At 34.8% G+C, this 13212-nt stretch overlaps 2 long non-coding RNA genes across 9 annotated transcripts in view; one reads left to right on the top strand and one right to left on the bottom strand.

The window, feature by feature from the left end:
* Positions 1-13212, bottom strand: part of LOC102900237 — a 166338-nt gene that overhangs the window by 21736 nt on the left and 131390 nt on the right. The window lies entirely within an intron of this gene.
* Positions 1-13212, top strand: part of LOC109491930 — a 231792-nt gene that overhangs the window by 180584 nt on the left and 37996 nt on the right. Inside the window, exon 8 of one of the 4 annotated variants that reach the window (XR_006586227.1) lies at positions 502-1797. The exons of 2 other annotated variants lie outside the window; for them this stretch is intronic. This is a non-coding gene — a long non-coding RNA (uncharacterized LOC109491930). One more of the 4 variants, XR_006586228.1, reaches the window with a different exon arrangement.

Here is a 13212-nt window from a genome sequence, read left to right as displayed (position 1 = left end):
AAACCTCTCTACTTAAAAACATATCTTTGGTGGGAGATCCAAGTCCCCTTCAGCATCCTGAGGACATTCACATGCAGTGAGCTATTTAGAAAGGAGTCCAAATGTCTGTTATTTGGAGCTTATTCAAACACATTTATGTAGGGCCCACCAAGTGCTTAGCAGGGTTTTGGTGTCTGAAGCACAGTAGTTAAGGCATACTTCTGTCTTCCAGAGGGTTCCAGCCTATTGGAAGAGGTCAACATATAAATGGGCATTACCATGTAGAATCATGACTGAAATAACAGGTAGGCCACAGGGCTGTTGTCACCTCAACACACCTCAAGTGAAACAAAGTAGTGTATCCAAGGCTATTTCAAATATCTCATTTATTGTGTTTTTTTAATATAAAAAAGCTTATTATGGAATATAATGTAAACCTGGAAAACCACTGGAGCCACATTATAAAGTTAATGACTCATAAATTCAAGCATCCCTTTTTAACACCCTTTTCATTTCTCACAGACATTTTCCTTGACTTCCAGTCTAGAGGAAGAAAGAAAAAACTTTTCAAAGGGCCTCAATCACAGCACTATGAAACTTCTCCTTCAATGCTCTTGTTATTTAGACAGTTTTCCATTAGTCTGTGAAAGTGTTTGATTGATGTCTATTTCCCACACTATATTATAAATTCTATCAGGGCAGAGACACATCTCTTTTTCATTCATCTTTGTATCCAGTGCACCCTGAAAAGTGCTTGTCCCACAGTATATATTTAATAAATATTTGTGGATAGGTGGGTGAAACAAGTATCCTAAGTACAATTCTTTTGGAAAAATGAAGGTGATCTGGATTAGGGAAGTAATATTGGAACTGAAAACAAACTCTATGGATTTAAGAGATGGGAAAGTAATGCAGGATCTGGTTATTTATTAGACATACGAAGTGAGGGAGAAACAGGTGACAGGGACAACATCCTGATATCCTGAGTTATGGTAGTGCCATTCCTTGAGACAGATAAATTATATACCATTGCATTAAAAGAATTTAACAGATATAATGAGAAAACAACTGTGAGAAATGAAAGAAAATGAGAGAGGCACTAAAACATGGGAGATCAGATATGTTCTTAAGAGTCTTCAGGAGAACTAAGAAACTCTGAATCTTGATTTAGTGAGACATTTAATCTGTAATAATTTTCTAGGGCTGACATAATTTTTAATTATATATCAACTACTTTATATGCCAACTGTTATTCAATTAACTTTGTAGATCAGGAATTTGAAGCATGTAGGGGTTAAAGAAATTGCCCAAGATCTCAGCTTGTAAATAGTAGAGACAGCTTTGGAATCCAGCCAGTTTGCATTACTAGCTACTAAAGAATGGTACTTCTCAGTAAATTAAAGCAAACAAAAAGAAATACCAAGGTTATAGAAAATTTGAATAACATAATCAATAGCTTGATCTAATGGATATTCGTGCCTGGGTGACTTGGTTAAGTGTCCAACTCTTGATTTCAGTGCAGGTCATGATCTCACGGTTCATGAGTTTGAGTCCCATGTCAGGCTCTTCACTGACAGTCTATCCCTCTCTATCTGCTTCTCCCCTGCTCATACTCTCTCTCTCCCAAAACAAATATATACATTTAAAAAATATATATTCCTTTCAAATTATGCATGATTCATTTATGAATATTGATCATATTTTCAGGTACAAAATATAACTTAAAACCCCAAATCAGAATTTTACAGACCATGTTTTATGACATTATAATTACATTAAGAGTCACTTTTATGGCTGAGTATCCCATTGTATATATATATATATATATACTACATATTCTTTATCCATGCCATTTGAAACAACATGTATGGACTTAGAAGATATTATTCTAAGTGAAATAAGTCAGATAAAGACAAATATATGTGTGAAATATATTTAAAAAACAGAAATGAGCAAACAAAACATCAACAAAAAAAATGACTCCTAAATATAGAAAACAAACTTGTAGTTGTCAGAGGGGAGGAAAGTAGAGTGGTAGGCAAAATAGGTGAAGGTGATTAAGAGGTACAAACATCCCATTATAAAAGAAGTTATGGGAATGAAAAGTATAGCATAGGGAATATAGTCAACAATATTCTAGTAACTTTGGTGACAGATGGTGACGATATTTGTATACATTATGATATGCTTGTCATGATAATTGATGAATCATTGTGTGGCATACCAGAAACTAATATAGTATCATGTCAACTGTACATCAATTAAATTTTTTTTAATGTTTATCTTTTTTTGAGACACAGAGCATGAGTGGGGGAGAGGCAGAGAGAGAGGGAGAATCAGAAGCAGGCTCCAGGCTCTGAGCTGTCAGCACAGAGCCCTACGCGGGGCTTGAACTTGTCAACTGAGAGATCATGACCCAAGCCAAAGTCAGATGCTCAACTGACTGAGCCACCCAGGCGCCCCTACTGTACATCAATTTAAAACAGAAAAGGAAGTAGATAATTAAAAACTATCCCCAGTACAATTTTTTCCCAAAAATACATATTGCTAAATAATGTGTTGATTAAAGAAGGAATCATTATAGAATTTGGAAAATATTTAGGTCAAAATGAAAATATCAAAATGTATATGACTACATATACTATTTATAAAATATATATGTAAATATATGTATATATATAAAGTATCAAACCAAATTATAGTAAAACATTCTAAGAATCAATAAAAGCTTTCATATAAAAGAAAAACCAAAGATTAAAAAGCTAAGAATTAAAAAGTAAAGAATTAATGACATAAAAGAAATAGTAAAGCATATCAAAAAATCCAAAACCTAGCTTCTTACAAGACTAATAAAATTGTTAAAATTCTGTTAAGATTATCATGAAAAAAAGTGAAGACTGTTAGATATTTCTAAAAATCATTAGAAATGGCATGAACAGTTGAGGGCAATGTCATAGAAAATTCTAAGCTCAAGTAGACATAATGAAAAACAGAAAACTCCAATAGGCCTCTGTTAATTAACAAAAATAAATGAATCGTTAAAATTTTCCAACCACGTTCCTTTCAAAATGCATCAGATCTGCATGGGTTTCCAGGAGTTTTCCTGAAGATTCAATCTCAATCTCAAATTATACAATTTTTTCCCCAGATAACATAGAAGAAACGCTCCTAACTTATTTGTGAAGCAATATAGTCATTAATATTTTGATTCTCTTCCTTCTGGGAACATGGGGGTTGCACTTAACCAGACAGGCATGGCATTGTGACTTATTTTGGCCAGTGGAATAAGTGTGAAATTAACAGCTTCCTCTTTTAGGTGAAAATGTGTAATTCATTGTGTTTTCTTCATCTACTGGAATGCTCACAGATCACTGGTGGAGGCAAAGTACCTGCCAGTTTGGGTTCTGGTATGACTTAGAAGAAGAACTGGCCCCTGCTAAGATAGTTGTGCATGGTGTAGGAGAAAAAAAGTTGCATTTAACCACTGATTTTTTTCACCTTATTCTGATTGATAAATGCAGTTGGTCTTACATTATATCTTATATGAAGATCAATCAAGGGCATCATAATAAAAATAAACTATACAGATCAATTATAGGTCAGAACAAAATTGCTAAAGTATTACCAAAGTAAATTTAGCAATGTTAATAAAAGAATCTTGACCATGTTTTGTTTTCTGAATATCCAATGTGATTCATTTTATTAGCATATTAAATTATGTAGAGTATAACAGATACAAAAAAAAGACTTTAATAAAATCCAAAATTCATTTATGATGAAAAGTTTTAACAAAGTCAAAATTGCGTGAAATTTTCTTAACTTGATAAGGAGTATGTTTCAAACTCTAAAGCTTATATAATTATAAAATGACAGAATAGATTCCTTCAAATCAGAAACAGTTAAGGACAATTTCTCGTACTGCTTCAGATTAACTACATTGGAAGTCCTAGCCATCTCAGGGAGAAGAAAAAGGAATGAAAACTGTAGCAATTAGAAAGTAAAAAAGGAATTGCTATTATTGGTGATATAATTCTACATATAAAATATCCAAGAAATCCTATGAAAAAAAAATTTAGAACAGAGTTTAGGAAGTTTGATAAACACAATTATATGAAATTATAGTTGACCCTTAACTCAGATTTGAACTGTATGGGTCCACTTACATATGGAATTTTTTAAATAAAAACAGAACAGTGCTACAGTCTCTTTGTTATGACTTTAATAACATTTTCTTTTCTCTAGTTTACTGTAAAAATATAGGATACATACAACACACAAAATATGCCAATTGATTATGTTATTAGTAAGACTTCCAGTCCATAGTAGACTATTAGTAGCTAAGTTTTGGAGGAGTCAGAAGTTATACAAAGATTTTCAACTTTGGGGGAACTGGCAGCTCTAATCCCCATGTTGATCAAGGGTCAATTTTAATTGGATTCTTAAACACACAAGAATAAATAATTCAAAAATATAATTTATAAAATATAAATTTATACCATATTTATAAAATTATAAATTCATAAAATAACCATAATGATTCTAAAAAGACCTAGGAGTTGATCTAAAAACTATGCAAGGTCTGGTCTTTTTTAGTTGTTGTTGATTATCATGTTTTGTCTTTTTTAAAAAATATAATTTATTGTCAGATTGGTTGCTTGTGGGAATGCAAACTGGTGCAGCTGCTCTGGAAAACAGTGTGGAGGTTCCTCAAAAAATTAAAAATAGAACTTCCCTATGACTGAGCAATAGCACTGCTAGGAATTTACTCAAGGGATACAGGAGTGCTGACGCATAGGGGCACTTTCCCCCCAATGTTCATAGCAGTGCTTTCAACAATAGCCAAATTATGGAAAGAGCCTAAATGTCTATCAACTGATGAATGGATAAAAAATATGAAAAGTCTTTGTAAAGAAAGTATAAAACTACTGAAATAGATAAAAATAAGTCACATTAAATTCAAAGATAAATCATATTCATGGGTAGAGAGACAATATTAAAAGTCCAGTGATTGTTCTGAAAATGAAATTGGAACATTAAAAATTCAGTAAAAGTATACAAGAGGGTTAATTTGTTTGAAACTAAGAATGAACAGATGTAAAGGTCAGGGCAAGCATAAGTCTTGCTGACATAATTTAGTCAGGAAGACAATGTGACTTTGATGCAAGATAAATAGATGACTTTATCAGAAAAAAAGCACAGAAACAGATCTACTATATATAAAAAATTATAATATAGGTTGCATAAAAACCAGTAGAAAGAGAATATATTATTCAACAAGTGGTCTTGGAAAGAAGTAAACTGTAGATAAATGAGATTTCTATTCTAGCACTGTGTACAATGACTTCCAAGTGGACTAAATACATAATTATGAAGAGCCAAACCTTGAATGCATAACATAAAATACACTGTGCACAGAAGAATAATTTTTTTATTTTTATTATCTATTTTGAGAGAGTGGGAGAGAGAGAATCCCCAGCAGGTTCCATGCTGTCAGCATGCAGCCCCACATGGGGCTCAATCCCACAAAGTGAGATCATGACCTGAGGCAAAATCAAGTCAGACACTCGAGGCACCTTGAGCCCCACATTGAGCCCCTTATAGGGCTCTGAGCTGGCAGTGCAGAGCCTGCTTGGGATTCTCTCTCTCCCTCTCTTTCTACCCCTCCCCTGCTCTCCCTCTCTCCCTCTCAAAATAAAAAAAAAAACAACTTAAAAAAATCCACATTTTTTTAAAAAAGTCACTCAACCAACTGAGACACCCAGGTACCCCCAAGAATAATTTTTTGATAAACAGAACATTTAAAAAATAAATAGATTTGACTGCATTAAAATTTAAATCTTTTATGTGGCCAAGACCTCTAAACAAAGTGGAAGATAAACCACAGACTTGGAGAAGCTATTTATAATATATGTAGCCAAGAATTAGTATTTAGTGTGCATATGTAATAGCTATGAGTAAAATTTTATAAACGACCAAAAGAAAACTGGAAAAGGGGATTGAAAATTCCTGAAAAGAGGAAAAACCCAGATCTGATAAATGCACAAAAAAACAGATCAAATTCATTAATTATGAGGGGAAAACAACACAATGAAAATATGCCATGTTACTTCAACAAATTGGCAAATACTGAAAGGTTGAAAATACCAAGTGTTGGCAAGGATATGAGGAATGGAAACTCTTATCCTTTGCTGGTGGGAGTATAAATATGTACAACCACTTTGGACTTAGCAAGAGCTAGAGGTTAACAGTAGTGCATACCCTACAACAAAGTGATTCCTCTGTGACTAGATTGTAGGTTAGAAACATTCACACATGTATACATGGGTACCTGTATAAGAATATTTATTGCAGCCTGGCAATAATATACACGCATGGCAATAATAAAAGCAAATTTCAGGATATTTTCTGGGATAGACGAGGAGAATAAACTCAGAGGGCCTTAACAAAATTTGTTTTTAATAAAAATGTCTCGAGCAAATACAACTGTTGTATTGATATATCTCACAATAAATGTTAAGGTTAAAAAAGAAACCCTAAGTTTCTTAAGTGAATATAACAATAATACAGGTTTGAAATATGGGTGGGATTTTAACAGGTTGAAAGGGGGAAAGAATTCCAGATAAGAACTTGGACAAGCGCCAAGCCACAGAGATGGCGATGTGTGGGGTACTTGGAAAAATCGGGGAGAAACCATATGCCCTAAAAGAGACAGAGTGGTGCAGTGGTGAAGAGTAAGGCCTTCAGAGTCAGAGAGAAGGCTTGGTTCTATGCCCTGCTCTAGTGTCCCCTGCATGAGGCTATTTGAGAGTTTAATCAGGAGTACAGAAAAGGTTAGAGCATACTGCTTGCCCCTACCACTTTCTCTACAGTGGCAGCCCTTACTGTTGTAGTCATGGGAAGGTAGAGGGAGTATGGATGACAAGGGGAAGACAGCTTGTAACTAGAGTCTCACACACCTGGAAAGCCTTGACTTTATCCTGAAGACAGCGAAAAGCCATCAGCAATATTTTATAAGAAAGTAAGTTTAGAGTTTGGGGAATGTGGAGGAGGAGGTTCCTAAGCTCACCTCATCCCATGGATACACCAAAGCAATAATTGCATGTGTTACAACTATGAAAAAGACCTCAGGAGTCAGAATAAATCTTCCACAGCTAGTCAAGAGAAGGACACATCAAAAATGGCAGAAAGTGGGGCATCTGGGTGTTTCAGTCTGTTAAGTGTCTGAATCTTGATTTCACCTCATGGTTTGTGAGATGGAGCCCTGGGTTGGGCTCTGTGCTGACAGAGAGAGCCTACTTGGGATTCTCTTTCCCTCTCCCTCTGCCCCTCCCTCCCCACACTCTCTCTCTCAAAAAATAATAAACATTTTTAAAAAAAATGACAGGAGGCATAGAGACACTGTCAGGCACCAACCTCCCCCCCACCCCCCCAAGTACAACTACCCACTAGGAACCTCACGGGCACAGAGAATTAAGAAGATAGACACCACACCAGGCACCCTCAGCCCTGGGGACCTGCACTGGAAAGACAAAAAACCAAGTACCCACCATTAAAGGGATAGCATGCTAAATAACTCAGCCTCAGAGATAGCATAGAAGCAGCAGTTTGAAAAGCTCCTGAGGTATGATTCGCAGAGATTTACTAATTTTAAGACATGTGTCTGAGGGGCAGGGATCCATAAGAGATTTCTCCAGGAACATAAGCTGTGGCAGACAATTTTCCTTCCCCTCCATGAGCCTATATAGCTGTGTGCTTGTGGGAGTCAGTGTTTCCCCACAGACATGTCTCACCTAATCTGCTTGCTGCAGCAGGTACCCCTTCAAAGCAGTTCCTTCCCTGCCACACCTGGAAAGCAACCCCTGCTGAAACCAGCACCCCTCCAAAGTGAAACCTGCCCTTTATGTGTTGGGGGATAGATAATACCACATATCATTATACCCACAGTTCCTACAGCCAGATCTCTTAGCTGCCTGCATAGGGAGCATGCCCTGCCCTTCAATGAGCCTGAAGTTATCAAAAAGGCTAAATGCAGATAGCTCACTGAGTGTTGAGCCCACCTAGTTCTTTTGCCACACAGGGACCAAACCCCACCGAATGTGGGCAAAGTGGGTCTTGCAGCCAGCTGAGCTGAGGGCCAGGCCCATCTACCAGTGTGCCCATAGCAAGCATGGCTTAGCCATAGCAAGAGGGTACACAGAGCCCACACCGAGGATACCGCTGGTAATCAGGGAGTATTGCTCTACAGACTGCAACAGGACCTCTACAACACCACTACTTTCAAGACCAGGCAATGTAGGTGACCTAATATACAGAAACAAATCTAGAGAGTGAGACAAAATGAGACAGAGGAACATGTCCCAGATAAATGAACAAGACAACAATCACAGAAAAGGAACTAAACAAAGCAGATATAAGCAATATGCCTGATAGAGGGTTTTTTTTTTAATTTCTTAAATGTTTGTTTATTTTTGACAGAGAGAGAAGGAGGCACAGAATCTGAAGTAGGCTCTAGGCTCCAAGCTGTCAGCTCAGAGCCCGACACGGGGCTTGAACCCATGAGCCATGAGATCATGACCTGAGCAAAAGTCAGATGCCCAACTGGCTGAACCACCCAGGTGCCTCATGAGTTTAAAGCAATGGTCATAAAGATACTCATTCAACTTTAAGAGTGAATTAACATAGTAAGAACTTCAATAAAGAAATAGAAAATATAAAGAACCAGTCAGAGCTGAAGAATATAATAATTGAAATGAAAAATATACTGGATGGAATCAACAGGAGATTAGAAGATACAGAAGAATAGATCAGTGATCTGGAAGATAGTGTAATAGTAAGCAACCAAGCTGAATAGGAAAAAGAAAACAGAATGATAAAAATGAGAATAGGCTAAGGGATGTCAATGACATCATCAAGAATAATAATATATTCACTACAAGAGGGCATAAAACATATTTGAATAAATAAAAGGTGAAAATTCTAACAGACACTGATGGCCAGAAACATAGAAAGCTCCAAACAAGATAAACCTAAGGAGGTCCATACCAAGATACATATTAATGAAAGTAGAAAAAATGAAAAATAAAGAGGGAATTTTAAGAGCAGCAAGAGAAAAGAAAACAATTACATGCAAGGGGAATTCCGTAAGGCTCTTAGCTGTTTCTTCAGCAGAAACTTTTCTGCCACAGAGAAAGCATTATATATTCAATGGCATTATATATTCAATGTGCTGAAAGGGAAAATAAAACCAAAAAACCCAAAAACCTAAAACCCAGAAAATACACAAAAATAAACCAAAAACCCACAAAAAACTACAACCAAGAATACTTTAGCTAGCAATGTTATTCAGAATTGAAGGAGAAAGATTCCTAGACAAACAGATGTTGAAGGAGTTGATCATCAATAAACCAGCCTTATAGGAAATGGTAAGGGAACTTCTTAAATTGAAAAGAAAAGATCATAAACTGAAGAAAATTACTAAAGAAAAAGATTCCACTGGTAAAAGAAAACATACAGTAAATGTGTAGATTAATAGCTATAAAGCCAGTGTGGTGGTTACTACACAAAAGTAGTAAAATTGGTTATATCCACAGAAATTAGTTGACAGTACACAAAATAAAGAGGTAAAATATGCCATAATATACATAAAATGTAGAGGGGGGAGTAAAAAATTAATACTTCTAGAACATGCTCAAATTCAACCATTAACTTGACACAGACTCCTATATACACAGGATGTTATATATGATCCATATGATAACCAAAAATAAAAAACTTATAATAGATACACAAAATATAAAGAGAAAGGAATTCAAGCATAACACAGAGAAAGCTATCAAACCTCAAGTGAAGAGAACAAAAGAAGAACGGAGAAGAACAAAAGCAACCAGAGAACAATTAACAAAATGGCAAAAAACACTCCTTCAACAGTATCAGTAATTACTTTAAATGTAATGGACTAAATGCTCTGATCAAAAGACATAGGGTGACCAGATGTATTAAAAAAAAGGAAAGACCCTTCTAAATGTTGCCCACGGGAAACTTACTTGAGACCTAAAGACCAATAGTCTGAAAGTAAAGGGAGGAAAAAGATATTCCATGCAAATAAAAGTGAAAAAAAAAAAAAAAAGCTGGATAGCAATATTTACATCAAAATAGACCTTGAGGGGGCGCCTGGGTGGCGCAGTCGGTTAAGCTTCGGACTTCAGCCAGGTCACAATTTCGCCGTCTGTGAGTTCGAGCCCCGCGTCAGGCTCTGGACTGATGGCTCAGAGCCTGGAGCCTGTTTCTGATTCTGTGTCTCCCTCTCTCTCTGCCCCTCCCCTGTCATGCTCTGTCTCTCTCTGTCCCAAAAACAAATAAACGTTGAAAAAAAAATTAAAAAAAAATAGACCTTGAGACAAAGAATGTAATAAGAAACAAAGAAGGGCATTATATAATGATAAAGAGATCAATTCAACAAGAGGACATAACAATTTTAAATATCTGTGCATTCAAGAGAGACACACCTAAATATGCAAAGCAAGTATAACAGACATAACTGACAACAAAACAATAATATTAGTGGAACTTAACACCTCACTTACATGAATGGGTAGATCCAGACAGAAAATCAATAGGTAAACAGTGGCTTTGAATGATACATTAGACTAGATGGACTTAACACACACACACACACACACACACATATATACATACATATATATATATATATACACACATATATATATGTATATATAACATTCCCTCCTGAAATAGCAGAATACCCATTCTTTTCAACAACACATGGAACATTCTTCAAAACAGATAACATGTTAAGACACAAAACAAGTCTCAATAAATTTAAGACGACTGAAATAATTTTCAGTCACAAGAGTAAGAAATCAGAAATCAAATATGAGAAAAAAAACAGCACAAATACATGGAGGCTAAATAGCACGCTACTACACAACCAATGGGTTAATGAAAAAATCAATGAGGAAATTAAAAGATATATATACATGGAGACAAATGAAAAGGAATACACAGTCTTCCCAAATCTTCAGGATGCAGCTAACACAGTTTTAAAAGGGAAGTTTACAGCAATATAGGTCTACCTCAAGAAACAAGAAAAATCTCAAACAATTTAACCTTAACCCCTAACAGAGCTAGAAAAAGGAAAACAAACAATGCCCAAAGTTAGTAGAAAGAAGGAAATAATAAAGATCAGATCAGAAATAAACTAAATTGAGATTTAAAAAAAAAGTAGAAAATCTCAGTGAAATCAAAAGCTGGTTCTTAGAAAAGATCAACAAAATTGATAAATCTTTAGCCAGACTCATCAAGAAAAAAGAGAAAGGACATGACTAATATCAGAAATAAAATGGAAGTAACAACTGACACCAGAGAAATACAAAGACATATAGGAGACTGATGCAAAAAATTATATACCAATAAATTGTACAACCTATAAGAAAAGGGTCAATTACTAGGCACATACTACTTTCTAACTAAATCAGAAAGAAATAACAAATTTGAACAGACCCATTACTAGTAACAAAATTGAATCAATAATAAAAAACTCTCAAAAAGAAGTTCACACACCAATGGTTTCACTAGTGAATTCTACAAAACAATTGAAGAACTAATACCTATTCTTCTCAAATTATTCTGAAAAATAGAAGAGGAAGGAAAATGCCCCAATTTATGCTATGAGGCCAGCATTACCCTGATACCAAAACTAGACAAACACTACACAAAGAGAACTAGGCCAGTACATGGATGTAAATAAAATGAATTAAATAATAATAATTTAATAAATTAAATTTATTAAATTAACATGGATGAACATGGATGTAAAAACCCTCAGCAAAATATTAGCAAAACAAATTTAAGAGTATATTAAAGAGATTATTCACCATGGTCAAATGGGATTTACTCCAGGGATTCAAAAATGTTTCATTATTCACAAATCCTTCAGTGTGATACCTCACGTTAAGGGGAGAAAGAGTAAAAACAATATGATCATCTCAATAGATGAATAAAAAGCATCTGACAAAATTCAACATCCATTCATTAAAAAAAAATCTGTATAAAGTGGATTTAGAAGGGAAATGCTTTAACATAATAAAGGCCATCTATTACAAAACCACAGCTAACTTCATACTCAATGATGAAAAACTGAAAACTTTCCAAACTCTAAGATTGAGAACAAAACAAGGATGTCTGCTGTCTTCATTTTTATTCAACATAATAGTGGAAGTCCCAGTCACAGCATTAAGACAAAAAAAAAAAAAGCATTTGAATTGGTTAGGAAATTATAAAACTGTCACTATTTAGATGAGATGATGCTATATAGAGAAAATCCTTAAGACTTCACCAAAAAACTATTGGAATAAATAAATTCTTTAAAGTTGCAGGATTACAAAATTAATACACAGAAATCTGTTGCATTTCTTTACACTACTGATGAAGCAGCAAAAAGGGAAATTAAAACAATTCCATTTACAATGGCACCATAAAGAATACTTAGGAATAAATTTAACCCAGGAGGTAAAAAACAAACAAACAAACCTTTATTCTGAAAATGATATGACACTGATGAAATAATTTGAAGACAACATAAACAAATGGAAAGATATTACATGCTTTTGGTTCAGGAGAATTTATATTGTTAAAATGTCCATACTACCAAAAGCAATCTAGAGAGTCAATGCAATTCCTATCAAAATACTATTTTTTTAACAGAACTAGAACAAATAATCCCAAAATTTATATGGAACACAAAAGACCCTGAATAGCCAAAGCAAGCTTGGGAAGGCAGACAGATTTCAAGATATACTACAAAAGCATAGTAATCAAAATAGTATGGTACTGGCACAAAAATGACACATAGATCAATGGAAGTGGATAAAGGACTCAGAAATAAATCTATGCCTATTCAGTAAATTTATCAGTGACAAAGGGGACAAGAAAATACAATAGGGGAAAAATAAATAGTATCACTTCAATAAATGGTGTTAGGAAAACTGGACAGCTACATTAAAATAATGAAACTGGACCACTGTCTTACACCATACACAGAAACCCAAAATGGATAAAGACCTAGAGGTGAGACCTGAAACCATAAAACTCCTAGAAGAAAATGTAAGCAGTAATCTCTTAGCCATTGGACTTAGCAACACATCTATGGATCTGTCCCTCAGGTTAGAGAAACAAAAGGAAAAATAAGCTGTTGGGAGTATACCAAAGTTAAAA

The sequence above is a fragment of the Felis catus genome, chromosome D1 (assembly GCF_018350175.1).
Source record: "Felis catus isolate Fca126 chromosome D1, F.catus_Fca126_mat1.0, whole genome shotgun sequence".
In the NCBI taxonomy this organism is placed as follows: Eukaryota; Metazoa; Chordata; class Mammalia; order Carnivora; family Felidae; genus Felis; species Felis catus.
The sequence above is the reverse complement of the archived record's forward strand: the minus strand, read 5'-3'. Positions and strand labels throughout refer to the sequence as shown.